The sequence below is a fragment of the Rhineura floridana genome, chromosome 6 (assembly GCF_030035675.1).
Source record: "Rhineura floridana isolate rRhiFlo1 chromosome 6, rRhiFlo1.hap2, whole genome shotgun sequence".
NCBI lineage: Eukaryota > Metazoa > Chordata > Lepidosauria > Squamata > Rhineuridae > Rhineura > Rhineura floridana.
In genome coordinates, this window is record NC_084485.1 from 78,746,826 (window position 1) to 78,761,313 (window position 14,488).

General features: G+C 41.3%; 1 protein-coding gene across 3 annotated transcripts in view; it reads left to right on the plus strand.

The window, feature by feature from the left end:
- KCNC4 (potassium voltage-gated channel subfamily C member 4) overlaps nucleotides 1–14,488 on the plus strand; it is a 57,001-nt gene that overhangs the window by 2,194 nt on the left and 40,319 nt on the right. The gene's annotated exons all lie outside the window — the stretch shown is intronic.

A 14,488-nucleotide genomic window follows, 5' to 3' on the forward strand; every position in this document is an offset into this window, starting at 1 on the left:
ATGGGCCCCTAGCACTCAGTGACTCCTGCTAGGTCACATCTTTGTTACACCTTCTCTTTCTCTTGAGATACAACAATTGCTTTGCATTTCATCCACTCCCAAAGGTGATTGAATGGAGTTTCTTTCCACTGTGATCACCCTCCTGTTCTTTCCTTGCTTGTCTCTTCTTTCCCTTCACACGACCTTCTCTCCTTTATTTATTTATTTATTATTTAGTTTATATCCTGCCCTTCCTCCCAGCAGGAGCCAAGGGCGGCAAACAAAAGCACTAAAAACATTTTAAAACATCATAAAAACAGACTTTAAAATACATTAAAACAAAACATCTTTAAAAAAAATTTTTTAAAAAGATTTGAAGACATATTAAAAAAAAAAAGGTTAAAAACATACTTAAAAAAAAAAACGGTTTACAAACATATTAAAAAGCAATTCCAACACAGATGCAGACTGGGATAAGGTCTTAACTTAAAAGACTTGTTGAAAGAGGAAGATCTTCAATAGGCACCAAAAAGATAACACAGATGGTGCCTGTCTAATTCTTAAGGGGAGGGAATTCCACAGGGTGGGTGCCGCCACACTAAAGGTCAGTTTCCTATGTTGTACAGAACGGACCTCCTGATAAGATGGTATCTGCAGGAGGCCCTCACCTGCAGAGTGCAGTGATCGATTGGGTATATAAGGGATAAGATGGTCTTCCAGGTATCCTGGTCCCAAGCTGTATAGGGCTTTGTACACCAAAACTAGAACCTTGAACCTGGCCCGGTAGCAAATGGGCAGCCAGTGCAGTTCTTTCAGCAGCGAGGTGACATGTTGGCAATACCATGCCCCAGTGAGCAGTCTCACTACCACATTTTGCATCAGCTGCAGCTTCCAGACCAACATCAAGGACAGCCCCACATAGAATGCATTACAGTAATCCAACCTGGAGGTTACCAGCGCGTGGACAACAGTGGTCAGGCTATCCCAATCCAGAAACGGCCGCAGGTGTCTTACCAGCCGAAGCTGGTAAAAGGCACTTCTAGCCACGGAGGTCACCTGGGCCTCTCATGACAAGGATGGTTCCATGAGCACCCCCAGACTACAAACCTGCTCTTTCACAGGCAGTACAACCCCATCCAAAGCAGGCAACTGCCCAATTATCTGAACTCAGGGACCACCAACCCACAGCGCCTCCATCTTGCTAGGATTCAGACTCAGTTTATTGGCCCTCATCCAGCCCACCACTGAGTCCAGGCAGCAGTCCAGGGCTTGCACGGCCTCTCCTGATTCAGATGCAGAGCTTGGAAAAGTTACTTTTTTTGAACTACAACTCCCATCAGCCAATCCAGTGGCCATGCTGGCTGGGGCTGATGGGAGTTGTAGTTCAAAAAAGTAACTTTTCCAAGCTCTGTTCAGATGTTATGGAGAAATAGAGCTGGGTATCATCAGTGTACTGCTGACACATTGCCCCAAATCTCCTGATGACTGCTCCCAAGGGCTTCATATAGATGTTAAACAGCATGGGGGACAAGACGGTACCCTGCAGCACCCCACAGCACAACTGCCAGGGGGCCAAAAGACAGTCATCCAATGCTATTCTCTGAAAACGACCTTGGAGAGAGGATCAGAACCACTCTAAAGCAGTGCCTCCAATACCCATCTCACCAAGTTGGCCCAGAAGGATATCATGGTCAATGGTATCAAAAGCCGCTGAGAGATCAAGGAAGAGTAACAGGGTCGCACTCCCCCTGTCCTTCTCCCAATAAAGGTCATCCATCAGGACGACCAAGGCCAATTCAGTCCCATAACCAGGCCTGAACCCAGCCTGGAACTGGTCAAGATAATCTGTTGCATCCAAGAATACTTGTACCCTGCTGACACACAGGGGAGAGGGAAATGTCTCAGTTCTCCTTTTGTGTGTGCCTGTGTGTGTCTTTATATATATATATAAAGCCCAATAATAATTAGTTATATATTTCTGTTCTGTGCGTATACACCAGTAGCATAGCAGTGCAGAGTCTCTTCATGATAGTCACAGCCACGCCCCCTTATAGCACACCCCTTCTAAGATTATAGAATAATCTGGCCAGGTTTGAATACTGCTTTCTGTTTCTCTATCCTGGTTAATGCCTTCTCTCACAACAACAGACATCCCTAGGAGCTAATCAGCATAAAAGGGAGTATGCTAGCTACTGGGAAGAGTCTTCTCAGTGGCTGACTTGCCTCCTTTCACTCTGATTGGCTCCAATAATCAGGAAAGGACAAGGAAGCATGTTAGAAGACTTTTCAGTGGCCAACACACTCCCCTTTCATGCTGATTGGCTCATGGGATGCTGGAGACATTGGGACCCTGCTGGGGATTGGCTCCCTAAAAAGTCAGGTAAGACCCTCCGAGACCCTGGATGACTATACCCCTGGTGTACACTATACATTTTTAGTGTCCTAGATTCATCACTGGCATGCAGCATTAAAGCATACAACACATGATCCCTTTCCATTCTTTGTTTACATACATGCATGTGCATTTTGCGCACAGAAGTGCATGTGTACCTGAGACTATATATGTGTATATATAAGCAGACAAAAAACTTAGATGAAGTTGGGGCTTCTAGTAGGCCCTTACTTCCAGTATTACAGACCTGGATAGAGTAGCATAAGCCAACTTCTTTCTGCTGGCCTGTCTGATCCACACTAGTCAAAAGCAAGCCTTTCTTTTGGAGATAGTTGTGATGTGACCCCATGGTTTCCCCCAGTGCAGCAGTAAACTTACTTTTCATCTTTTGGAATGATAACTTATGAGCAGATCAGTGATGCCTACCGCTCTTGCCTGTTTACAAGTTCTAGAGCAAGAAATACAGATTGATGGAAATTTGCATACTCCTTGCCTATAGAAATTCTGCTTCTTCACGTTTTTTAGAAACACTTTTTCATGCATACGGATGGAGACACACCCACTTCAAACCCACACAAATTAATAGAGACAATCTCCACATACACTTGCTTTTTCACACATACACATGCACACACACAATCAAATACAGTATGCACAATCTTTGCCATCCAGATATACACTCTTGCTTTTATACAGAAATGGTAGATCACATATCTCTTTCCTTAATCACACCTATCACATAAATGCTGGCACATATGCTCTTAGCTCTCTCTATCTCACATACATACACTTGGGATGCAAAAGCATTGTTGGCATTTGTTGTTGTTGTTATGTGGCTTCAAGTCAATTACGACTTATGGCGACCCTATAAATCAGTGACCTCCAAGAGAATCTGTCATGAACCACCCTGTTCAAATCTTGTAAGTTCAGGTCTGTGGCTTCCTTTATGGAATCAATCCATCTCTTGTTTGGCCTTCCTCTTTTTCTACTCCCTTCTGTTTTTCCCAGCATCATTGTCTTTTCTAGAGAATCATGTCTCCTCATTATGTGTCCAAAGTATGATAACCTGTTTCATCATTTTAGAACTTCGAGTGACAATTCTGGTTTAATTTGTTCTAACACCCAATTATTTGACTGTTTCGCAGTCATGGTATGCGCAAAGCTCTTCTCCAACACCACATTTGAAATGAGTTGATTTTTCTCTTACCAGCTTTTTTCACTGTCCAACTTTCACATCCATACATAGAGATCAGGAATACTATGGTCTGAATGATCCTGACTTTGGTTGGCATTTAGAGGTGTAAAAAATGCAAGGACACACTCTGAACTTGGTTAGCTTCTGGCAGAGTTCACAGTACAATCTGTGTGTTGGGGGGCGTGTTGGAATTTTTATATCCAACATAAATAACAAGAGTCTTTTGGCACCTTAAAGATTAATAGATTTATTCTGGCATAAGCTTTCACAGAGTAGGGTCCACTTTATCAGATGCATGAAGAGTTATCCTACGTTGCAGGTATATAAACATATGGTATAGCTGTATATACATATATCCAACATGCGTGCCTGAGACTATATAAACACACACACCCTAAATACACAATTTAGGGAGCTATATCCCAAAATGACACATTCCAAAGATGGAATTACAGACCCCTTTTGTGTCTCAGAAGTCTTAGATTTCCAAAGCTGCTCTCAGTTTATGAGGGTCCAAAATAGACTTGCTGAAAACAGCCTCCAGGGATTTTCCCACACTTAATTCTGCTGTCTCTCATCTTTTCTTGGAAAATGCTTTCCCCGGCCATCGACCTCAATGAAGCCTGATGATATAGTGATTATCATAGCTAGAAACTAAAAGGCTGTCCCAATGATGATTATTGATAGCTAATAAGTAGTGATAAGGACATCTTCCCCTACTTTCTTTCTGAAACCCTTTAAAAAGAAGCCTAGGTCTTTCCCTCACTCCCTCAATATCTTAGTACAGGGGTTCCCAAACTGTGGTCTGTGAACTACTAGTGGTCCACAAGCTTCATTCAGGTGGGCCATGGAGTATCTGTAAAAATACAATTAAAAAATCATACAGCATCTAGCACAGTGCATTAAAATTCCTACAACAGGCAGAAAAACCACTAACTGCTCCACCAAGACCCTCAGCAATTTTTTTGAGAGCTACTGTCTTAGTACCTATTTTTTTTTTTTGGCCAAGATTTCAGTCTGTTGGAGAAAGTAAGACTAAGGGGCCTACTTGTCAATGCCTGATAGAGAATCTGGCAGGGCAGGGCTCTCCTGTCCCAGTTATCTAGGCACAGGTCCATACCACAATGGCTTCTAAAGCCATCTAAGTTAAAGGAAAGAGGATATGTATTACGATCCAGCCAGCATTAGCTAGATGGCATGACCTGGCAGACTTTGCTGTACTTTGTGGAAGCTGAGTTAGATGTGGGAGTGTTGTTCATCTCCATCACCAAACTTTCTTATACAAGTGATAAGGATCCTCATGTGGTATAAAACAGGTCCTGTTCAACTGATTTCAAACTCAAGAGACATTCAGTAAGGTTATCGCACTTTGTACAGTCTAAGTATCCAACACCCGTGCTGCTAACATTACATACTGGAGTTGAGAAGGGTGTTTAAGCAGTTCATAAAATATGAAAGGGGTTGTCGTAGAAAGTGCCCTTGTGCTTAGGTAGATGATGTAGACGTAATTCTTTTTTCCTTAATGGGCTCATGTTATGAAGCTCCCCCCATGTTTCCACAAACAATATCTCTGATCTTTGTCACTTGCTGGGGTTTGACTTTCCAAAAACTACCATAGATTCTTTCATCTTCATTGCTGGAATAAATTGTAGCTGAACGTGATGGACCTTATTGCACCTTTGTACATCAGAAGTGATTTCACTGGGTGTATAACATTTTGAGTTGCTTTATCAGGCCAGGAAGTATTTTCTAAATAATACTATATTTGCATAGGAAAAAGTTCCTGATGTCATTCAGTGTTTCTGCTCAAAAGATTTGGACCTTTGGATGTAGTTGTATGAAAACAGGGAAAGCAAAGTATCGTCCTTCATGGCCAAGTTGTTGGTCGAGATCAGTATTACTGATGCTTCACTGGGATGTGAGAATGTTTGGGTTTTACTTGCAGATGGTATTGGGATTAACATACTGAATCTCAGCCTTCTCTGCCCAGGAAGGCCCTTTCTCTGACTGGGCCCCACTACTCACAGTCTGCTCCAGTCTCCCCACTCTCTGCAAGCCAACGTCATAAAGCCTTTTGATCCAAAAAGCTGTTCTCTGGGGAGAACCTGGAACACCAAAAAACACATTTGGACCAATGCTTTGGATTTAAGAAGCTCTTTTTTCACAGTTATACGGAAGCTGTTTCCAGAATACAAAGTGGGAATTGAGGCATATCATGACACAGTACATGTTCTAGAATTACACTAAATCAAGTTAGGAAGTCCCTTAACACAACATACACTGACTCATTGGCTCCATATGAAATGTAGAGAAAGCTGGATTGGCTGCATAAAGTGGCTGACTTTGAAGTAACAGTAGGAATTGGCACTTTATGCTGGGAAGAAGCACTGCACCCCTGCAGTGATGAACAAAGAAATGGCATGCTGGAGATTCACACAAACAGCTGTAATCACGAACATGAAAACACTACCGCAGTTTGCTCAACAGGAGAGAGCAGAGTTGAAAAGCCCCAAATGAAAGCAGACCTCCTACCTGACTTTCTGCCAGTTACAGCCAGACATTAATTTTGTATCCTGAGTCACTCCTAGACTGTGCAAAAGGTAAAGATAGAGCTGTATTGTGGCCACAGTTCACTAGGAATTCATACAGAGGCTTTTTGCATCTAATGGGAGCTCACATTTGGCCTGCCATCAGATGGTAAATGTTCCAATAACAGCAGGAATACTAGGATCTGGTTATGAGCCAGTGGTAGGTTGTGGCAAGTGTGTTAGACTAGGGGCAGAGAGATCCAGGTCCCAAGCCCCACTCAGTCATGATGTTCACTGTGACAGTCATACTCTCTCAACTTAAGCTACCTTGCAGGTTTGTTGTGATGATAAAAAATGGGGTGAGTGAGAACTGTGTAGTGTGCATATGTCCCCTGAGCACCTTGCAAGAACAGCAGGGTAGAAATGAAATGATAAATAAGAAGCTGCTAGACCAAAGTACCTGGTTTTGTCACATTAGATACTCTGTTCAGACTGCATGGAAACAGCGAAGGAGAGGAAAAACCTGCAAAGCTCTGCCTTTACCTGGAATACGCCAAGCCAAAGGAGGACAACTGAAACAAGATACTTCTTTTTAAAAAATGGCAGACTGCACAGAGCAATGTAACAAAGAGACCCCATCATAATAATACAGAAACCATAACATATTCAGTAAGGAAGATGGCAATCATGTCAACTTGATGGCTCCTGTCATTGTCCAAGTGGATAGGAGGACAGCTCTAGAAACTGCACAACACATAAAACCATCAAGAGAGGAAAAGTGCATGCCTGCAGTGCACAAATAGGACACATCAAGATGCTTCAAGGTCTCCATATGTAATCAACAAGAAAGGGAATCATCTAGAACACAGGAACAAGCAAATTGACCTATGGACTTATTTAGATGTTCTCTTCAGCAGTTATTGGGAGGGTGGACCTGAGTGAATGGATGAACAAGCACACTTATTTATACATTTCATGAACAACTGCATGGTGTGAAATGATCCAGTGGCTCTAAAGAAAATAGTGGTAGAAAAGAGGTACCATTACACAACTCTTCCAGGAAACCATGACTTCTAAATTATACACCTTGCTCCAAATCCCAGATTGTGTGCCCTGGCTGTGGACCAAGCATAACTCTGGGACAGTCTCTCAGAGCTATCTTGGCTGCAGTTAAGCCCTGCAAAAATGGAAAGGCTCACACCCAAACCATCACCATTACCTCATGTAAGTGTTTACAAGAATGGAATGGGAAATTGAGCCAAATATATTTACATAGGAAAGGGAAAAATGCTAAACAATGATTAAAATGTTTCAAGGTCATGGTGGTTATTTGTCAAGTTCACAGCTTGGTGGTGTTATTAGATCTAGCCTCTGCTTTCAATGCCAAGGGAATATCTGTGGTGCAGAGCACCTTCCACTAATTTAAGCTGGTGTGCGAGTGCCTGTGGCCCCTTCTGAACAGAGAAAGACTTGCCACAGTTCTCTGTGAGCTAATAACATTGAGACCTGACTACTGTAATGCATCATATACAGGGTTGCCCTTGAAGACTACTCAGAAACTTCAGTTGATTCAGAATGTGGCATGCAGACTAAAACTATTGAACTAGAACTAGAACATCTTCACTGTTTCCAGGTATAGTTCAAAATGCAGACTTTGATCTATAAAGTCTTATATGGCTTGAGATCAGAATATCTGAAGACAGTAGCTCCCATATGAATCTGCTCCAGGATACAAATCTTTTGGGGTCCCACATATCTTCAATGTGTTAGTTTTATTCTACTAACCTGTTCACACAGAGAACACATACACATTCAGTTATCTTCTCCACTCACCATTTCTGTCCGTATTAACAGCATTACAGAAGCTGAGAGATGGAGGGTGCCTCCTCTGTTACTATGACCTGGCTTCAAATGGCAGGTATCTTGTGATGGTAGGGAAGATCCAATGCTTTGGAGCCCACCCCCCTTGCTACTGGCTAAAGATGTGTATTTTACTAGTTCTAAAACAATTTTCTAGTAAGCTGCTGCTCTCTTGTTATGTGGTGAAGGAATGAACCATTTCATTCAGAACATAAGAGCCAAAGGCCTATCTAGTCTAGCACTCTGTTCTCGCAGTGACCATCCAGATGCCTGTAGGAAGCCTGCAAGCAGAACCTGAATGCAACAGCACTCCCCCTACCTGCAGTTCCCAGCAACTAGTATCCACAGGCATACTGTCTCCAGTAGTGGAAGCAGAACATAGCCTTTGTGGCTAGTAGCCATTGATAGGCTTATCCTCCATGAATTTGTCTAATCCTCTTTTAAAGTCATCCAAGTTGGTAGCCATCACTATCTCTTGTAGGAATGAATTCCACAGTTTAAGTAAGTACTATGTGAAGAAATACTTGCTTTTGTCTGTATTGAATCTTCCAACATTTAGCTTCATTGGATGTTCCTAGTATTGAGAGGGAGGAAAATGTCCTCTATCCACTTTTTCCACACCATGCATAACTGTGTGCACCTTTATCATGCCTGCTCTTACTCTAAACTAAGAAGCCCCAAATGTTGTGTCCTTTCCTCACAGAGGAGTTGCTCCATCTCCTCCATAATTTTGGTTGCCCCTTCCTGAACGTCTTCCAGCAATTTGTTGTTGTTATGAGCCTCCAAGTCGACCACAACTTATGACGACCCTATGAATCAGCGACCTCTTTTTCTACTCCCTTCTGTTTTCCCCAGCATTATTATCTTTTCTAATGAATCAAGCCTTCTCATTATGTGTCCAAAGTATGATAACCTTAGTTTCATCATTTTAGCTTCTAGTGATAGTTCTGGTTTAATTTGTTCTAACACCCAATTATTTGTCTTTTTTGCAGTCCATGGTATCCGCAAAGCTCTCCTCCAGCAGCACATTTCAAATGAGTTGATTTTTCTCTTATCTACTTTTTTCACTGTCCAACTTTCACATCCATACATAGAGATCGGAAATACCATTGTCTGAATGATCCTGACTTTAGTGTTCAGTGATACATCTTTGCATTTGAGGACCTTTTTAGTTCTCTCACAGCTGCCCTCCCCAGTCCTAGCCTTCTTCTGATTTCTTGACTATTGTCTACATGTTGGTTAATGACTGTGCCTAGGTATTGATATAATCCTTGACAAGGTCAGTGTCCTCATTGTCAAATATCCTTTTAGAGGTGAGGCAACTAGAACTGTACACAGTGTTTTAAGGATGGTTGCTCCATGGATTTGTTTCATGGCATTATTGTATTGGCAGTTTTATTTACAGTCCATTTCCTAATGATCCCTAGCATGGCATTCACCTTTTTCATAACTGCTGTACATTGGATCGACATCAGCATCATCAAACTATCCACTACAGCACCAAGGTTTTGTTCCTAATCAGTCATTGCTAGTTCAGACCCCATGAGCATACATGTGAAATTATTATTTATTTATTTATTGTGTCAATGTGCATCACTTTACCCTAGATTACATAGAATTGCATTTGCCATTTTACCACCCATCCCCCCAGTTTGGAGAAATCTTTTTCGAGCTGTTCACAATCCCTTTTTGTTTTAATCACCCTGAACAATTTGGTATCATCAGCAAACTTGGCTTCCTCACTGTTCACCTGTAATTCTAGATGATTTATGAACATGTTTAAAAGCATAGGTCCCAGGACTGATCCTTGGGGATTCCACTTTCTACATCCCTCTATTGGGAGAGCTGTCCATTTATTCCTACTCTCTGTTTGCCGGTCTGCTATCTGAAACCATCCCTGTCCAGAGAGGGGTTTGTCAAGGCTGTCTTCTTGCCCCTTTTCTTTTTAATTTTTATATAAATAATATTGTTCATGAATTGAAAGGCCTTGAATACTTTCCTGTCACAATTTTAGATACTAAACTTTCAGTTCTTTTATATGCAGACAATTTAGCTTTGATTTCAATTTCGCAAGTAGGGATGAGAAGGCTGTTAAGAGCTCTGGACAATTTTTCCACCAAAGAACATCTAGTAATTAATCATGACAAAACGGTAGTGGTTGTATTCGGAAGAAAAAGGAAAACCCATGTCTGGAAACTAAATAACATACCGATAAATCAACATTATAGTGTTAAATACTTGGGGCTGAGTTATCAGGCAAATCTTTCTTGGAAATCACAATTTGATGCTGTTAAACTGAAGGCCTCCCTCTCCACGCATTCCCTTTCACGCTTTTATAATACCAAAGGGGGGGGGTCTGGTCTTTCCAACTGTCGAGGTCTTTAGGAGAAAAATAGTCCCTCAGCTTCTTTATGGAGCTGACACTTGGGGACACGATAACTTTTCTTCTTTAGAGTCAGTCCAAAATTCCTTTTTAAGATCCATGCTGGCTGTCCCTCAAGGCACTCCAGCAGCTCAACTGCAGATAGAAACTGGACTCCACACATTGGAATCTGCGGTTCACGTGGCCCTTGCCCTTTATTGGCTCAAGTTGGCCTGCATGCAAGACTCACGACTCCCCAAGAAATGTTTAGTCGAACAGATACAAAACCCATCCACATTTACGTGGTTCAAACGGACCAAGACAATACTTTCTGTCTATGGAATAAGTATTGATTCTTTCCCCTCAAATACATCAAAGAGAGCGAAGCATCTTTTAAGGGAAAGAATCTACCTTTACTCCAGAACATGGGATTTGTATTTTATAAATCATTCGAACTTCTCCCCGGGGTATTAATTGTTTAAAACAAGTTCCGGTATGGAACAATATTTCACCTTTTTAACTTCCGTCTCCTTGAGAAAATCGTTTACATCATTGGGCTTTCAGACTATGTGCACGGCCCTTCTCGAAGGGAGATATGCAAAAGTTCCTATTGACCAACGAGTCTGTCCCTGTCTCTCTGGGCCATAGAAGATGTTGCACATTACCTCCTTAATTGTACCCTGTATAATGCTCCAAGACTCAATTTTATCTCTTCTATTCTTATATCATTGTCAAATAGATCTACCCTGGAGCAAATTTGTAGACTTCTTGCCGGGGTTGATATTTATCTAACCACACAAGTAGCGAAATTTGCCCTGGCGGCAGGCAAAATCAGAGCTAGATTGCATAAAAATCCATCTTAAATTTTATCTACGTAGTTTTTAATTTAATATCTATGGTTCTAATTTTTAGTTTGTTTTAACTCTGTTTGTCCAGTCTGATGTTATATATTAAGTACATCACTATTTTTGATATTGAATTTCGTTTATACGTAATTTTTTTTATGTATATTGTGGCGGCCAATGGCTATGAACAATAAAAGTACTACTACTCTCTGTTTGCTGTATCTTTATGAATTATTGATCCATAAGAGGGGTGTCCTCTTAACCCTAAACATACTCAGGAGTACTTTGTCGAAGGCTTTTTGAAAGTCTTAAGTATATCATGTCCACTGGATAACCTCTATCTATATGCTTGTTAATACTCTGAAAGAACTCTACTAGGTTAGTGAGACAGGACTTACCCTTGCAGAAACCATGCTGGTTCTGCTTCAGCAAGACTTCTTCTATATGCTTGGTAATCTTTGGTATCTTTAACAATACTTTCCATCAGTTTCCCCACATGCAAGCTAACCAGCCTGTAGTCTTCAGGATCCCCTCAGATCCCTTTTTAAAATTTTGTGTTACGTTGGCCATTTTCCCATTCTCAGGTATGGAGGTTGATCTTAGGGACAAGTTACATATTTTTGTTAGAATATAAGCAATTTCACATTTGAATTCTTTATGAACTCTCAGGTGGATGCCATCCAGACCCACTGATTTGTCAGTTTTTATTTTGTCAATAAGGCAGTTTCATCTCTTGTCCCCTCTATTTGCCGCAGTTCTTCAGACTCCCTTCCTGTGAAAGTTAATTCAGGCTCAGGGATCTACCCTATATTGTCTGCTGTGATGTATGTATGGACTGTCTTCAAGTTGATCCCAACTTATGGCTACCCTATGAATAGGGTTTTCATGAGGCTGAGAGGCAGTGACTGGCCCAGCGTCACTCAGTGAGCTTCATGGCTGTGTGGGAATTTGAACCCTGGTCTCCCAGGTTGTAGTCCAACACCTTAAACCAGCCTTTCCCAACCAGTATGCCTCCAGATGTTGTTGGACCACAATTCCCATCTTTCCTGACCATTGGCAATGCTGGCTGAGGCTGATGGGACTTGTGGTCCAACAACATCTGGAGGCACACTGGTTGGGAAAGGCTGCCTTAACCACTACACCACACTGGAAGACAGAGGCAAAGAATTCATTCAGCTTACTTCCTTGTTTACTTAGCATAAGGGTTGATCCAGCATTCAGAACTGATGGGAGTCAGCTTTTGCCAGAACTTAATGGGATTGTGCTTAGAGATAGAGCAATTTCTCCATGATCCTTCATATTCAATTCCTCCTTCAATGACCCAGTGTAATGACTAGATGTTAACTATGACCTAGGAGACCAGGTTTCGAATCCCCACATAGCCATGAAGCTCACTGGGTGACCTTGGGCCAGTCACTGCTTCTCTGCGTCATGAAAACCCTATTCATATGGTCGCCATAAGTCGGAATCGACTTGAAGGCAGTACATTTAAGGGGGACATTTAAATGAGGCTGCTGTAGTTTTCAGCGTGCTCATCATCACCTTGGTAAAATTGGTAGGTGGACTGATTTCTAAAATAAAGCATCAAATGGCTCTGAGAGAAATAATGTACGTGTATTTGAGTGTGTATACCCTTGTGCTTATTTCATATTTGTTCCAGTTATTCATTTTCTTAAACATATTGCATCCTATAGAGCTGAATTCTTCTTTAGTATGTAGAATGAAAAAGCCATCAGCTTGAGAGCAAGGGTGTCAAAGAGCATTCTAAGCAATCTCTTTTTTTAAAAAAAGTTTTAGTTATAGTAATAGCACAATCCTATGCATGTAAATTCAGTAGTCAACCCCACTGAATACTCTCAGGTAACTCAATGGGGCATATTTGTGGATAGATATACATAGAATTGTTCTGTTCAAGTTCAGTGGGACCTATTCTCAGGTAAGTGTATATAAGCCTTAGTTCTGCTTTTTTTAAAAAAATCACTGGTTTTTTTAACATGTTTGTATTCAGAATCCAATACAAACAAACATGTTATATATCTTCCCTAATAATCTCAGGAAACCGAACCAGTGACCTTGTGTGAGGCACATTGAATTAAAGCTTGCGTTTTTATGTAAAAGACAGAATTATTTGTGGAGGGGGGGAGGGATGGGGTAGAACATAAGAGCTTTGCTAGAGCTAACTAAAGATCCATCCAGTTCAGCATTCTGTTGTTACAGTGGCTAACCAGATGCATAAAGGAAGCCCATAAGCACAGCACGAGCACAGCAGCACTCTGTGATGTGGCATTCTCCACAATTGGCATTCAGAGGCACATTGTCTTTGATAATGGAGGTAGTACCCAGCCATCATGACTAACAGTTATTGATAGCCTCATCCTGGTGAATTTGTCTAATCCACTTTTAAAGCCATTGGAGCTGGATCTATAGCGGATTCTATAGTTTGCACTGTATGCAGCAGCATTTCCTTTTGTCTGTCCCAACTCTTTCACAACAGGTCATTCTATGGAGAAGATGGTGATGAATTATAAATATTTGTGATGCTGTCAACCAAACAGCATAGACATTTCTTTCCATCTTGTGGAGAAAACCTGATTTGCCCAATAAGCAGCAGCCCTTTCTTCTGGAAAGTTCTCAGTTTCAAAGGCAGTTTGCCAAGTGATGGGGAGACGCACTGTTTGGGGAAAAGAAACATGAAGCTCCTTTATGCTCACTGAACTAGTTTTACTAAGATCCTAGCCTTAGCCTTCAAGTATTTTGCTTAATATGCTCTCATCTGTACAGGAAAAAAAGCCAAAGCAAGACCTACAAATTTTACAATGGATTCTCTTCAGTAAATATATATTCTGTAGTACAAAAGGCATGTAGGCTGCAGTGCACAGTTAAAGTTTTCGGATTATACTGCTAGGTAGTATGAATGTTTAGTGAAGCACCAGTGTTTTAATTGATATCATAAAAATGATATCTAAATTATTAACAAACTTTTTTCTTGTTGATTGAAATTGCCAGACCCTTGCTTCAACTTTTCATGAACCAAAGTAGAGAAATAGCCTTCTTGTTCATATGGGTTTTAATTTCTCCATTTGTTGCCAAACTAATGTGCAGAGAAAAAGGAACAAGAATGAGGCTGGAGCACAAACAAATACAAGCAGTCCCAATTGGGTAATTGAGTCCTTCCTGTTTATTGTTAGTATGGTGGAAGGTGTTAGACTGGCCTTTGGGATACAAGAGAAACCAAAACTGCAGACAAGTTTCATTGCCCTCAGGGGGATGGAAATTTCATGTTGCCCAACAACTGGCTCTGAAAAGGACATAACACAAAAGACTCTG